Source organism: Callospermophilus lateralis, chromosome 20 (assembly GCF_048772815.1).
Source record: "Callospermophilus lateralis isolate mCalLat2 chromosome 20, mCalLat2.hap1, whole genome shotgun sequence".
Taxonomy (NCBI): domain Eukaryota; kingdom Metazoa; phylum Chordata; class Mammalia; order Rodentia; family Sciuridae; genus Callospermophilus; species Callospermophilus lateralis.
The window spans coordinates 16,547,693-16,563,336 of NC_135324.1; the positions used below are offsets into that span (position 1 = coordinate 16,547,693).

Sequence of the window (15,644 nt, forward strand, 5' to 3'; positions counted from 1 at the left end):
GGGTCTAAAGCATCTAGTCACTAAATCTAGTCGCTAGCCAAGGCTCTCATGAAGAATGAGGCACAGGGTTGGCCGCAGGGCATCTTGGTTGCAGATTTTTTGTTAGAGACCCTGGCTCACATCCCTGATGACTGAGGCATCCCTTCCACGTGCTCAGAGGTTGGCCAAGGGTCCACTCAAGTCCGCTTTCCTTTGCCAAGTGTCCAGCCACGCACAGTGATTTCTCAGATGGCTGATTCTAATTAAGCCTGAGATGATGAGACTCCGTAACGTCTCCAAGTTACTGAAGCATCAGAATCCACTGACGAGCCCAGAGCAAAGAGAAGTCACCTGTCCTCTTCTGATGCAGGAAGTGACCTCATTACTCTGTGGGCCTTATGTGTGTATTGTGGGGTATGTGTGTGTGTGTGTGTGTGTGTGTGTGAAGATGCTTGCTCACACACACATTGGGAAAGGGGATCATCTTCCTGGTGTCGCAGCCTGGGATACTTAGTGGCTTCCCGGGAGTTCTTTGGGGTCTGTGGTTTGAGTGCTGCACAGCAGTCACTGTGGGCCCCTCCTGCGCCTTACCCGTGGCTGTTGGAACCTTACTGTTATGAGGGTCTTCGGCACAGCGCTGTTCCTATGTAAACCCTCCTGCCCCCGTGAGCATTTTCCTTAAGAAACCTTTCTAGAAGTGGAGAGTTTGTGCCCTGGTGAGATGTCACCCCTGGAAAGCTGTGTCTCATCCCCCCGACATCTGATGGGTCTTCTCCCTGTACCTTCGCTGAGGAAGGGTGGTTTCCTTATTTTAAGCCTTTGCCAGGTTGTTGCATTAAACAGTGGCACCTTGTCATTCTGGGGCGCCTGGTGTCCTTTTCCACCAGCCGGTTACTTTTCTCTGTCATAGCCCGGGCTACCCTCCCTGTGGTCTGGTAGGTATCTTCGTTACTTTTACTTAAGTGGTGAAGCCGATGGAGATGGCTCCCTTTGGTCTTTGGTGAGAACACTCAGGCCCAGGGTGCAGTGGCTTTCCCTGGGAGGTGAGGAGTGAGGGTCATACATTATACCATCCGACAGTGGCCAGGCTTCCCTGCACCTCAGAGACAGATGGCGCAGGTGTGGCCTGAGCAGCCCTGGACCCAGTGGCCTCTAGGTACCGTCTGTAGCACTTGGTCATTGCCGTGGCTTGAATGTGACCTCTCCAAAATTCAAGGGTTGCCACCCGGGTGGTATCAAGAGGCAGGGCCTTTCAGAGGGCTCAGCTGCTCCTCCCTTGGGAAGGGGCAGGGGTCTATGAAGGAGGCTCGGGGAGCATGAGGCTGGCTCCCTCTTGCGGGCACTGGAGGAAGCCTTTGCCAAAACCAATGCGGGCACCTTCCTGGCCCTGCCAGTTTTCAGTCCCGTGAGAAGCAGCTTCCTCTCCTTTATAAACCGCTCAGTCCTGACCGTGTTCCTGTTTGACTTTATAGCCGTCCTGATGTCCTCTTGTATGTTTGACCTCAGTAGAAGGACAGTGGATAGGCTGTGGACAGGCACCACGTGGACGCCATTGCTGTTTCTTCTCCTTCCTTTGCTCTGCCTGCCTGCGCCTGGTTTCCGGGGTTCACGGCTGTGTCAGTTCATGGTGCAGATGGCCACCTGTCGCTCATGAACAAATTCGTGGGCCATGCGGAAGTTGGTTGCATGGCCCCTGTGTGCTCAAGCTGGACAGACAGACGAGAACTCTCAGGGAGCCTGGGTCAGAAAGTCTCCTGGGGGTGGGCAGGTCTTGTAAGCCAATGAAACTGTTTTCCTTGGGGTGGGCCAAGTCACCAGGGATTGAATTCAGGGACACTTGACCACTGAGCCACATCCCAGCCCTGTTTTGTATTTTATTTAGAGATAGGGTCTCACTGAGTTGCTTAGTGCCTTGCCTTTGGTGAGGCTGGCCTTGAACTCCTGATCTCCTTCCTCAGACTCTGGATTACAGGCATGTGCCACCACACCCAGCTGAAACTATGCCTCAAATTTTTAAATAGAATTCATTTTTCTGTACCCTGACTTTACTGTCTGGGAAAAAAAGAGACGTATAATATAAAACCACACATAAGCTTATGCACTACAAAAAACTATGCCCTTTCTGATACCCAACAAACTTCTGAAAATGAAAATAATCTTTTTAATAAGCAAATTGCTTAGTATTCATACTGCATAAATAATATAAGGTTTCAAACTTCAAAGAATAAGTTCAATTGAATGTCTTTCACAAGATGGGTAATTTGAAAATCATGATTTGGGGGGGTGAGGGGTCTATTGGTTTGTCCAGTAGAGTGTTTTTTTCCTAACTGGATTCAGGAGCATTCTGCAATTTGGGGGAGAGTATCTCTTTTTTTTTTTTTTTTTAAATTGCTTTCCTTACTCCACGTCTTTTAAGTTGGTTCTGTTAAAATAGCAACAAAATGACCCAGTACAGAAAGTTGCATAAATTAAATTCTGTGACTTTTCATTTTGAGCCAAAAATCTGTGCCTTGAATGATGAATCAAAGCCTGTCACTTTAAAGGACTTGGGTTTGTTTGAAGGGTTCTGTCAGAAGGGCACTTCATATCAAAAGTGTCCCAGATGACTATTCGTGGGAAACCAGTCTCATAAAATGGTATGCATGTGTAGAAATATAGCTTATTTCTTAATTAAAAGAACAAAAATCTTTGCCTTTAGCGCCGTAATCTCATACTCTCAAATTCCCAACCACCTCCCTGGGGTGCCATGCTATCTTAGAACAGGAGTGGGATTTGGCTATAAATCAAAAAAAAAACCCTCGATAGAATATCATTTCCAAAGAGCCAAGAGCACTGCTCTCCTTGCTGGAAAAACTATCTTTTTCACATCACATGCACGTTCGCACAGGGACAGGGTTGTTCTGGTCTTTCCCCACATCAGTCAGCCATTATTAGTAATTAAAAGCATGCCTGTGATTTAATTTTTATTTTAAGTGATTCTGAAATAGTTATCAGCTTTTTCTGTGAAATCTAGTGATGTAAGTGGGTGTAAGACCTGCTCAATAAAAGGTGGCGGAGGCCTGGGATGTGGCTTAGCTGGTAGGGTGCTTGCCTGGCAGACATGAGGCCCTAAAAAAACTAGTGGATGGGAAAGTGGTTTATAGTTGCAGGGAGTCATGGAGCCAGAGCCTTACTTCATTTCTTAAGAATGCAGCACCCAGAAGATGGCGTCATCGCCAACTACGTCAGGTCCGTGGTCACCAGCCTGTAGTGACTTGGCAGAAGTAGCCCTGGTTCCTAACGTCTGTCCAAGACTTGGCTGGTCACGTGCTCCTGAGTCCAGTGCTGTGGCCGAGATATTGACTCCACAAACATAACATACTCTGTTGGGAACCAGGCAGGTTGCCGTGGTGACGGGAAATCTTCCCAGTGCCATGAAAACCCCGCTTGTCATGGACCTCAGCCTCGTGTTTGCACAGGTGGCTCTCCTTCCCGGGAAGGGCTTGGGGAAAACAAACCTATTCTTCCTGAATGGCGCCTTTATGTGTCCCAGAGAATACGTTTCCTTTCTTGGACTCCTCCATGAGTGACCCATTATCGGCTAATTAAATCACATGTGAATTTTATGTGAGTTCATCGGGTAGAGCACACTTGTTACCTGACCCCATGTCCCGCGTGTTTGCCATGTAATGGTTTTAATTGTGAGAACGAGGTACGTTGGGTGGTCATCTGGGGAGAGTAATGAGGTACCCGTGGGACAGACACACATAGACAGCAGTGCGACATGAATTTCCATTTCGTAAAAGAAGGCAGAAGTATGACCCGCTGAACATCCAGCACATCCTGTGACTTCAGGGTACCCTGTGCACATCTGTATTCTCCACGGAAAAGCCATCACATGCTGGGATTTCTGTTTCACGGAGTCTGGTTTCAGATGCAAAGGTCACCTACGTAATACAAAAACACATCTGTCCACACTCTCTCCCACCCCTCCTGCCTTCTTGCCTCTATGGCAGCTCCGAACTTGATCTGTGTATAAATTTGGTATAAAAGCTTTAATGGTAGGGTTTTTATTTCAGCCTGTGACGCCTTTCTGCTCTCAAGAAGTTCAAAGCTTTTACCAAGTTTCTTGAGCCATGCACACAGTTGCAGAGAGACTTAAATTCACACACAATACACACTGTGTCTCATTTTTGGAAATGTGCTTATATTCTGTCATTCAAAACTTTGCACAGTGCACAGGGGAGAGCCTGAGATGATGTCCTCCATAATCAAAAGCTACCACACTAAGCCAAAGAAAGCTTTCTCGAGGTCATTGGATCAGGCTGAGTACAGAGCAGTGGGAATTAAAATTTTTTTGAATAAAGCATTGTGGATAAAGGATTGGTTAAAAATGAAGAAATGGCGCTTTTTTTTTTTTTTTTGAAGCCTGTTGCTTAAAGAATGAAATCACACTTCCTTGAGGTTTAAAAATAAAGAATTGTTTGTGTGTGATGTTAGACTCTGGTTGTATGTTCCTGCTGGCTAAGCCACTTGTCACTTGTAAATGGCACTCACAACAGATTTATGACCTCTGTGGGTCTTCAGGTAAATAAAGGGACACTTGCACGTTGGCTTGTAAAGATAGTACCTAGTAGAAGGAAACTTGAAGGAACCATTAAAATAAGCTCAGATTTAGCTTATAGCAAACACAGGTGACAGCAACAACTGCTAAAACTAGTTAGTTTCTTTGTAAAAGATTAGGTTAGCGTGACTTCTTGTTGTTTGTGTATTTATCTGTGGTCCTTGGGATTGAACCCAGGAGCATAATTCCTCTGAGCTACATCCCTAGCCTATTTTAAAACTTTTTTTTTTTTTTTTTTTTTTTTTTAAATTTTGAGACAGGGACTCACTGAATTGCCCAGGCTGGCCTTGAACTTAACGATCCTCCTGCCTCAGTCTCCTGAGTAGCTGGGATCACAGGCGTGCACTGCGGTGCCCAACCAGAGTTCTCCATGATGACATTTTATGTTTATAATAACATGTTAAAGTTTTCAAGTTGAAATCAAGAAACCACTGAGGTGAAATGGCTTATTTCAAACAGCAACACTACCAGCTGTGTTAGTATAGAATTCCCCGGCCAGCTGTGATCCTGTGTTAGTACAAAGCACAACTGGGCTGGTGCACCTGCCTCTTTGCACATAAAAAGATTGCTGATTTTTCTTAGTTCTTTAAACCACATCAGAATTACCATGCTGAAGAAGGTGTTGTATGCCTAACGTTGGCACAGCTGGGCCAGAAGGTGGCGCTCCAATACCGCATGTGTTCCCATTCCTTGCAACTGACATTCTTGGGGCAGCAACCTCACTCTGTCACAAGGTAGGATGTCACAGAGCTGGTCTTCAGAAGCGCCCAGCCTCCAGAGGGCTTTGCTTCCCTCTCACCATCTCCCAGCTGTACAGCAGCTCAGTGGAAATTTGTCACTTCTTGCAGTTGCCTGACTCTGGGACACCAGTTCTAGAACCCAATCTCCCACCCAACAGAAATGCCCTTAATGCAGCCTTCCTTATAGAGAGTGCTACGGTCAATGAAAACTCAGAAAGATGCTATTAAATACAATAATGAAGATGGAAGAAAATAATTTTAGTTGTCAGTAGCCTTAACTTTTGCAGAACAAAGGTCTTTTCTCAGATCTACTTGCTAAGTCCCTTCTATGGGAAGCCATTTACTTAAGACATCAAGCAATCTTTATCTTTTTTTTGTTGGTTGTAGCCAAAATGATGGGTTAAAACAAAGTTATTATTTTGACTGGAAGCATCATAACTATCTCAGACAAAGGGCTTTGCACTTGATTCTTTGCCATGGCTCTGCATCAGGATTCTGCACCCGATTCTCCCCCAGACCAAAAAAAAACAACCAAGATGGCGTGAGTAGCACCTCATGTTCTTGTGCTGCCCACCGTGTGTCTTACTGCTTCAAGGGAGAGGTTGTATGCCATCTGCAAGCTGGAGACAGTTCAGGGGCTTGGTTTTATGATGGGTAACATTGCCACCCACCTTGTTCTTGACACCCAGGAGCCTGAGGGCCAACCCCAATGGGGCTACCCTCAGACGCCCTGAGCACCCAGCCTTCCGTTCACCTCTTCCAACATTTTTCTGCTCTTTACACCAGTGGCACACAGTGGGCATGAGTCCCATGAACCCTTGCTAGATTAACAGCGGGAGAGCCTGAGACAGAGGGGCTGCGGGGCCCTTGCTGTCCCTGGTCTCTCTGTTCTCTGATTCAACCAATTGTGCTGGAGAAATATTCACCAGAGGAGTTGTCTGTGGCTGAGCAGGTACAGACCTCTTGTCCTGCCATTATTCCTTAACCATTAAGTCCCAAGTTTTTAATTCTGTGAACATTTCAACGAACTTGACAGGGGCCAGATAAGTTGGAAATAATAATCTACAGCTTATATCTCCTACCTGTATACATATTTATACACAATATATATTGACATATTTATATCATTTCAAATACATAAATGTATGTATGTATATATTTCCAAACATATATATATTCCAAATTTTTTTTCAAATACTCTAATCATTCACCTACTGCTTTTCTGAAAAAAGGAAAAAAAGACAGAACTCTAAAATAGAATGTTTATTTTCAGAAATCACGAGGAGGATACTTGCGGCTGATTGTCAGGCTTTGTGTGCCGTGGGGGGTGGGGGCTGGGACTCGGTGGTCAACACACAGTGTGGAGCCCTTGCCGTACTGGGGTGTGGAGGGGTGGCTCTGGGCTGATGCTATGTCCTCTCACATGAAGGATGTGAGCATCCCTGGATTTGGGGGTCTGGAAGCAGTCCCCGAGGACACCGAGACACATCTGGAGTCAGGAGTTTTCAAGGATCGCCGGAGCGAGTGATAGTTGTGCTCTGTGTAGAGGAATAGTGGGAAGTCAGAGGTGTGCCCTGTTGGGGTGCAGAGTCCACGGAACCTGAACAAAGGGCAGAACCTGATGGGACCCTGAGGACAGGGCATGGGCCCTGAAGCCTCTGTCCCACTTGGCAGTGGAAAGGTGTTAGACACCTTCAGCCAGGGAAGGGCATTGGAACCATCCTAATGAGACACGAGTCCAGAGGCCAGCGGGAAGCTGGGACGTTGTCAAGAGCCCCACGGTGAACCCAGAGAGCTGGGTTTTTCTACCGAGATTTTGCGACTTTATGAAGCCATTGCCATTTTTCAACAGCAGTATGTGACGCTAAGCCGCCCACAGAGCTCCCAAGATTACTGAACTCCCCACCTGGACTTCAGTAAGGAAAGTGGAAAAGGGGATTATAAAAAGAACATGTGACCCTGACCTTGCTCTTGAGAAATTTAGGCTCTGCCTTGGGAGAACAGACTTGCACTTATAAAAGGCAAAACTCAAACTGAAAAAGAAAAAGAAAATGGTTTGGCTCCGAAGCAACCAAGCTGGTGGGTATATTCACATGGCTACAGTGGGGAGGTCAGGCTTCCAGAAGGAATCGGTGTTGAGCATGTAGAGAAAGGGGTATCTTTAGGGGGCATGGCTGCGGGAGGTAAAGAAGTGTCCTGGGACATGTCCAGAGGTGGTGTCAAGGGGGTCCCCCAGCTGGGTGGAGGTGACAGGGGCAGGTGGCTGGGCCAGATGAGAAGGGTGCCAGGTTTGAGGGGAGAAGAGCTTGCCCTTCACCCGGTCTACAGCGGAGCCGTGGTTGGGTGGGGAGGAGCAGGTGAAGGCTGTGTTTTGGGGGGATTACTGGGTAATGACAGGGATACACAACGGGAGCCACAGCGATTAACTTCTGCAGTCTCAGTAGCTGTGTGTGGAGGCCCAGGGCCCGACGTCAAAGGTAGCACAGCTCCCGTGGAGATGGGACGGGTGGGATGTGAGAAAGACGGTTAAAAGCTCACGTTCTGTCTTCACAGTAGGCACCTGGGGAGAAAGGTGCTTTTCCCAGCTTCTTTATGACCCCCGCTCCTCTGTTCCTCTGATGACTGTGCTTTCCAGACGGTGAAAACACATTACCCTTAATAACCGCCACCACAGCAGCCCTGGCCAGTGTCCTCTGGGCCTCCTGTGCACCTGGCTCTGGTCTGGGCACAGTGTGAATGAACTCACAGCTCCTCACAGAGGTGGCCACTGTTACTGCCACCATCTCTCAGGCAAGCAGCTTGCCCTGTGGAGGACTCCTGTAACCGTGCTGGGCGTTCTAGAGGACACCATCTGAGCGCCATCATGGCGACTCGTCTGCAGTTTCTTAACCTCTAGGGAGTGACTGGGTAGTTTCCGAATGAGGATATTTGCAGAAAATTCAGAACTTGTGCTTATTTATGTCTAGAGTCTGCCCTGGAGCCTGCCCTGGCAGTCACTGGTGTTCCTGTAGTATGCCAGGTGACAAACGGGTGTTGGGGCTCCCAGGGAGGTGAGTGGCTGGGTCAGGGCTCAGAGCCTGGGAGCTCGGCGGCCAGGAGTTAGATATGGTTAATAGTGACCCGTTCATTGTTTGGGACGAGCTGGTGTTCTAACTCGTCAGGGCGGCTGCGGTCCTGTGTTCTCTTAACACGTGGATTGCAGCAGGACTCTGGGTGCCACCAGCTGCCCCCACAAGGCTGTGCTCCTGCTGAGAGTTCCTGCTCTCCCAGCTCTGGAGACGAGGGCCTTGTCCACTTGCTCGGGGTGCCAAGTGTCCATGGATGGAAACTAAACAGAGAGTGGTGTCTGGAGGCTGGGGAGAGGGGGACGAGGCTAGGGGTACCCTGCAGTGAAGCGACTGGGGTTGGTGATTGACCACGCCTGGAACAGGGAGGCTGCCTGTGACAGAAGTGACCTCCCTTCCCTGTGGCCTTGCCTTCTAACTTCAGGAACAGCCGACCCCAGCCTGGATAAGGGGAAGGGGAGACCCCAGCCTGGATAAGGGGAAGGGGAGACCCCAGCCTGGATAAGGGGAAGGGGAGACCCCAGCCTGGATAAGGGGAAGGGGAAATCCCAACCTGGATAAGGGGAAGGGGAGACCCCAGCCTGGATAAGGGGAAGGGGAAATCCCAACCTGGATAAGGGGAAGGGGAGACCCCAGCCTGGATAAGGGGAAGGGGAGACCCCAGCCTGGATAAGGGGAAGGGGACCTTGCAGGCTCTGCTAGTGTCAGCCTCTCTGCAGACCCCTTCCCTTGGGGTCTCATTCCCCCACAGCTGGGAGCTGGGGAAGGGAGGGGGCTGTCGTGACCATGGTTCATGGTGCAGTGGACAGACTGTGAGCCAAGCCTGCACTCAGCCTGGGCAGCCAGGAGGGGCCTTCCCAAGGTGTCCTGGAAAGGTCTTGTTGAAGCCAGATTAGCAACAAGCTGGGGCCTGTTGACTGACCAGGTGGTGGCAGGGGGGTCTACTCTTTTACTTCCATGTCTGTTTTAGATATCCCATAATTAACACATGCCCTTTAACGCTTGAGAAAACTCTTGGGGATTTCCTAAAATCCGGATGCACTTATGATCTCAGCACTGATAATGAGGGATGTGCCTTAAAAAAAGGCAGCTAAGTTCAGAAAAACCTGATCATTTGGCATAAAAATGAATTTTTGTATTTCCTCGCAATTAATCAATACCCTATCAAAGCAGGACCGAACCTACAGAAGCCTAATATTTACCTGGCCGTCTCCCTGTCAGGTACACATGGGGACCGCTGCTCTTATAAACATGCTTTTTATTTTTTATCCCTGAGTATCCGGTGCAAACAGAGCAGGAAAGTAAACGGTTCTAAATGGCTATATTTAAAATAATCATTGCTTCCTCAAAGGGAGCAAAGCAACCAGCTCCAGGTACTCTGTTGTGTTTACCCAATCATTTTTAAGCTTGGAAAATAATGTCCAAAGTGTATATTAGTCACGCTGTGACATGGCAGTCATATAATTTAGTTCATTTGTTCCCTGCATCAATATGTTGGTGACTCTTAAAACCCTGCCAGGGGCTGTGCCTGGCTGCTAATGAGTCTGTGGTCACTGTGATGAATGGGAGCGGGGGTCCTCCCCTGGCTTCTTCCTGTGCAGCCAGGAATATCCAGGGAGCCATGGGTGCCCAGGGAGACTGCACCGGCATGCTCATTGAGGGAAAGCTTGGCTGCTAGGTACTTTGCTTAAAAGTAAAATATTTTAAAATATAGTATGAAAGATTTTTTTTCCTCCTATTCTAGTATAAGTCTTTTGCTTTTTAAATAACTGTAAAAGGACTTTTGTGTGCATGCAGGAAATTTGAATGTGGGTGGATGTTAGGAAAAATTAAGGGGTTGCTGGGAGCCGTATGGTATACTGGCATGGTAGTTATGTCCTCTGTACTTAGAGACGGTGATGCCATCTGTGAGACTGGCCTTAAAATACTTAGGGAATGAATGAATGAATGCAGGGTGGATGGAAAAGATTGACACAGTGATACTCCATAGTTGGAGCTGTGTCGGGCTGGTACCTGACAGTCGTTAAGGTATTCTCTTTCCTTTTGTGTATGAAAATTTCCATAATAAGATGTTAACTTTGAAAAATCAAAGGAAAAATGAACATAAAGATCAGAATAGTATTTATCCCTATGTAGGAGGAGGTTGGGCAACTGGACCCCAGGCACCAGCAACCAGCAGGGACAGGCTGTTGACTCTCCTCTGTACACATATGCCGCCGCGTGCGTGCATTATTTTGTATGTAGTTTGTGATTCTTTTTTAAAATGAAGCTAATCTCTATTGGAGTACTCTTGTTTTTCAAATACATATCTTGACTTTGAATGTGGTAAAAGTCTGCAAGACTGTACTTTTGATATAAATGCTCCTTCAGTTAATGCAAATTACAGTTAAATGCAAATTTACAGGTGCTGAAATTCTTGGCAGGGGGTTTGGAGGGATGGGCAAAGGTGGGGAATTAGGTCAAGTGAAAGATCTCTGAGTACCAGCTATGGTTGTGACATTAATTAAGCAGCTTCCTTGAAGATGCAGCCATTCTTGCCAAGAGGGAAAAGTGACCAGGCCTTAAAAGTGAAGAAGGAAGCAATTCTACCTCATCTCACTTTCTTTGGGGCTCTGCCTTGTTTTGCAGCTGTGTGCCTCAAAAAGCCAGCATTGCAGGGTGTAGTGGGGCACACACCTGTAATCCCAGCAGCTCAGGAAATTGAGGCAGGAGGATTGCAAGTTTGAGGTCAGCCTTGCAACTTAGCAAGGCCCTAAGCAGCATGGTGAGACCCTGTCTCCAAAAAGGTCTAGGGAGTGTGGCTCAGTGGGCAAGCTCCTCTGGGTTCAGTCCCCACTACCTCCCCCTCCAAAGTAGAGCATAACAAGGAAAAAGAGAATCTGAGTGTTCTAAGTGTCCATAGACTGTCTGAATAATGTATGAACCTAAAAATACCAAGACAAATATATGTGTGCTAACAAGGAAAGAGCTGTGACCCACTTGTTTAGAGAAAAAAAGAAGGAAGTGACAATAATACATCATGTTTGGTAGCATTTATGGAAACACCATACATACCCAGTGGTTCAGGTGAAGGAGTTAGAAGGTCTGTGTGGACACGCCCAGACAGGGACAGGTTCCCTTTAGGAGGGCAGATGATGCGAGGAATGTGAGCATGTTTTTACCTTTTTTTTTAGTATGCAAAATAGGTTCCTGTATCACTTCTATAATTAAGATGTATCTTAAAAGACCAGCCATGTGCTAAGTGGTTCTTGTGTGGGAAAGAGTTATTCAGTCAGTCATTTCTTAAGGTCATTGGTTTTTAATTTACTGGTATTTTTTTAAAAATAAAATACTAGACGTTTAAGGTCATTGTTTTTTAATTTACTTTTTTTTAAATAAAATACTAGACCTATATCTATTTCATTTTGAAAAGTAAACTAGATGGTCTGTGTTGTGAGAAATTTGGGAGCCAGAAATCTTATTTTGCACTCTTAAAAAATGGGGTGTGCATTTTAGATGTCATCTCTGGACCCCGAAGAGTGCGTGGAGCTAAATGAACGAGTCTGCGTAAGTGTCTGTCAAATGATGTGGAAGAGAAATAGACTATAGACAGCAGAAACTAGTTTGCAAATTAAGCTTCTTCAAGAAGCTAAGGAATCTTATCCCAAACCAACAACTCTTAAGTGTAAGAAAATGAAAACATACAAATACAATATTTATTATTATAAATATGTAATAAATATTAGCTGTAATTCAACAAAAGCAATTCAGAGTTGCCATGAAGCTGTTGATGTAAATACTATTCCGTAAGCAGAGCCGGTTTGGTGAATGTCGTGGGAGGTGTTTGGGTTCCTTGCTGCTTTGAGTGACAGCTCATGACCTCAAATAGATGTGATCTCATCTGCACACCTTCTCAGAAGTCGCTCTAGTAAACCTGTCAGAACTGCCCTGGTTTGAGCTTCACGATTAGCCAGGGAAAGGGTTGTTTTAGGGAATGGTTAGATGGGGACTTAAGCTCACAGTTCATTTGCTACCAAGTAGGACTGAAAATGTGTAATGGCTAAGACAGCAGTAATGAAAATAGCCTTTTATTTTTTAATGGGCTGAGGTACAATCTTCCTGGTTTTGTAGAGAAAAGCTGTAGCGTGAACACTGGGGACCCGTTGACGAATATTGGCTTGGAACGCCTATGTCAAAACCCCAGCCCAAATTGGCCTCGGCTGAAGACAAAAATGCAGCACAAATGGTCATTTATCAGTTCAAGCGATGGAAACCTCAAGCCCATCTAGCACTGGGCTCAGCCAGATCCAGGCCTTCCAGTCTCATCATTTGACTACGGTCTCCTTCCATTTCTCAACTCTGCTTAACTCTGAGGGCTTGGTTCTGGGGATGTGTTCCTTCCACAAGGTGCTAAGGGTGGCCCCCGACACCTCCAAGATGGGTCCCATCCACCCAGCAACCCCAGTGGTAAAAGCAAGTTTTACTCTTGCTAATTCCAGCAAAATTTTCATGGAAGTCATCCATCGGCCCAGTCGAGGACACGCCCATCTCCTTCACCAAGCACTACCCTCAGAGGTGGGCAGCAATCTGAGTGGCCAGGCCTGAGGCACAACCTGGTCCTGTGGACTCAAGTTCATCTCATCTATGAGAAGGAGGAGGGATGGTTGTCCAGGGGAGATGAGGGGCCGTTACCAAGTTTGGTTATGGGCCCAACAGAGTGCATGACCTTGGCCAGGTGTTCGGGTCTGCTGTGGTCCACCTGGGTTTCCTGGGTGCTCGTCTTCTCGGTGGGGGTCTGTGCACCTTTGAATACTCACCCACTTCCTCCTCTTCCTCCCCACCTTCTAGGGTGCAAGATCACCCAGGTGCGAAGCCCCTTCTGGAATGATACGTATAACCTTCCACGTTAGTGTCAGGTCACGTGCTGCAGTAGGTGAGGTGGGGCCATCAGTGTCTCTCCTCCCAGTTCTAAGGAACTCTGTTTTTCCTACCGTGTCACACGGCCTGCCCCTCCATCGGGCTTTCTGAAAGACATGGAAAATAGGCCTCAGGCACCCCAGGCTGTGGAGCCTCCTCTGGGAACTCTAGAGAGCCTGGAGCTCCCCTGGGGCCCTCTGAGGCCTAGAAGACACATCCCCCTCCCACCCCATCAGATTTCATTCAGTCTATAATTTTCCATGAGAAATGACTCTGTAAGGTTCAAGGAAAGAAAGAAAGAAGGGCCCTGCAAGTGAGTGCCCAATTTTAAATGGAAGGCCAGTGGCTGTTCAGCACTGACTTATGGATGGCTGGGCATCATGCTGCCCCCGAGTTCCTCTCCTAGTGCACCTCACCTGCACCTTGCTCTGAGCCCCTGTGCAGAGGGGTGTTCAGCTCAGACACCTCTGTAGCCCAGGTCCCTGAGCACAGCAAAATCCCCCGGGGCTTCACGGACTAGCCTTGCTTGTGCTCTGAGTAGCAGGCAGATCTGAGGTTTTCCAGCTCGTAGCTGGAGCAAGGGTCATAGCCTGTGAAGTGGCTGCAAAAGGCAGGGTGGTGGGGGCTGGGCAGGCTCGGGGGACAGCCTGGCTTGTGACAGTGGCACCCACTCACTGCCAGCCAGTTAAGTCCTGCCTTGAGGCCCTCCGAGCCCATAGTAGCTGCCCTTCCACAGGACTGCAAGGGAAGACAGAAATCTGGGCTTTGCTGTGAAATACTCTGGACACTTATGTCAGAACAGAACCCAGTTTAGAAGTTTCAGAGGTCTCTTGAAATCCATGTGGGGCTTGATTCCAGAGCAGAGAATACATAAGAAACCCAGAGAGAAAGTTACTCGCTCCCAGCTATTGGGTCTTTTTCGATTGCTTTTTTGAACGCTTTGCTTTTGAGTGCACATGTCCCCAGGTTTATTTGCTGCGAGACTGCGGAGCATCTTGAGTGACAGCGCATGCACACAGGGTCTGCAGCCCAACCAGGCCCCTTCCAGCCGTCTCCTTTTAGCAACTGGAAAGCCTCTTGACCTGAATTAACAAGTTCTCTCCTCCATGACCTCATGCTCACAGCTTAAAATCTGCAGCCGCACAAGAGGCGCAGACCAGCCAGCAGCCTGCATCTGCGCTCTCTCAAATGGCTCCAAGAAGCCAGTGTGTGGCCAGGGTCCAAAAGAGCTGCAGAAAGCATCCAGACACCTAGATTCCCCTCCTGGGCACGTGCTCCACTGGGGAGGCTGTAAAGGGGGCCCCTGGTGAACCATTGAGTCATTTATAGGCTAATCTCGGTGCAGTCCCCGAAGGAAGGCATAGCATGGGCTGCGAGAATTCCTCCTAAGCACCCCAGAGAGAATTGCCACCATTTAAAATACGAGTTTCTGTAACCTGAGCAGGAGCCCGTGTGGTGCGGGCGCTCCAGCAGCCTGCCGGGAGGCCAGGGGGTCACGCTCCTGAGCAGGGCCAACGAGGCTGCTGGCAATCCCAGCCGCCTCCCCAGCTTTCCTGGAGCGAGCTGAACTGACCCTGAACTTGGAGAGTTTGCTGGTAGGTTTTGGCTGGTTGCTGCTGCTGTGGCTTCAGCCAGAGAGGCAGGAAGGAGAGGCCCCAGGTACTGAAGGACACTGTGCCCGCACTTACCTCTGCCCAGGGAAGCCTGGGAGGTCGTGTGCCTGGCAGCCAAGCGGGCTGAGTTGCTCCAATTCCTCTGAAGTTCAGGGGTCTGGGGCGCAGCGGCCCCTACCCATATTCCTCACTGCAGAGGCAGGCATGGGCGTCGGGTCCTTTGGCTGCCAAGATCCAGGCCTCGGGTCATTTACGGGCCACCTTTCCCCTAAGTGGCGCGTCATGCTGACTCGGCAGGAAGGCCCGGGAGGCCCACACGCTCCGTTTTTGTTGACTGGGTCAGGTTTACGTTGATGGCTGGAGAACTGGTGAGGAGAGAGCCTACATGAGGTCTTTGTACCAACATAGCAGGGAGGATTTTGTCCACAGTGGACGCGGACCGGGTGTCCGTGCAGAAGAAAGCCCGAGCTGCCCGGTGTGGAGAGGGCCAGGAGCCCGTGTCCGCCAGCAGAGCTTGGCTCCGAAGCCGTCAGGGGGCCGGTTGTGTGGAAATGGCAAGATTGCATCAGGAATCCAGTGGCTCTTCCCTGTGGCGGCCCTGCATTCGCAGTGGCAGTCGGTTGTGATAGGATGGTCAGCACGGCTCCAGCCCTGCAGAGTGCCCAGTATGTGGCTGTCCCTTAAAGCCCCAGGAGAGCAGGATCTGCTGTGAGGGCCACCCACCAGGGCTGCCGGTGCACCAGGGTCT

The 15,644-nt window shown here is 48.6% G+C and overlaps 1 protein-coding gene across 1 annotated transcript in view; it reads left to right on the plus strand.

The window, feature by feature from the left end:
* Nucleotides 1-15,644, plus strand: part of Pdzrn3 (PDZ domain containing ring finger 3) — a 203,192-nt gene that overhangs the window by 103,875 nt on the left and 83,673 nt on the right. The gene's annotated exons all lie outside the window — the stretch shown is intronic.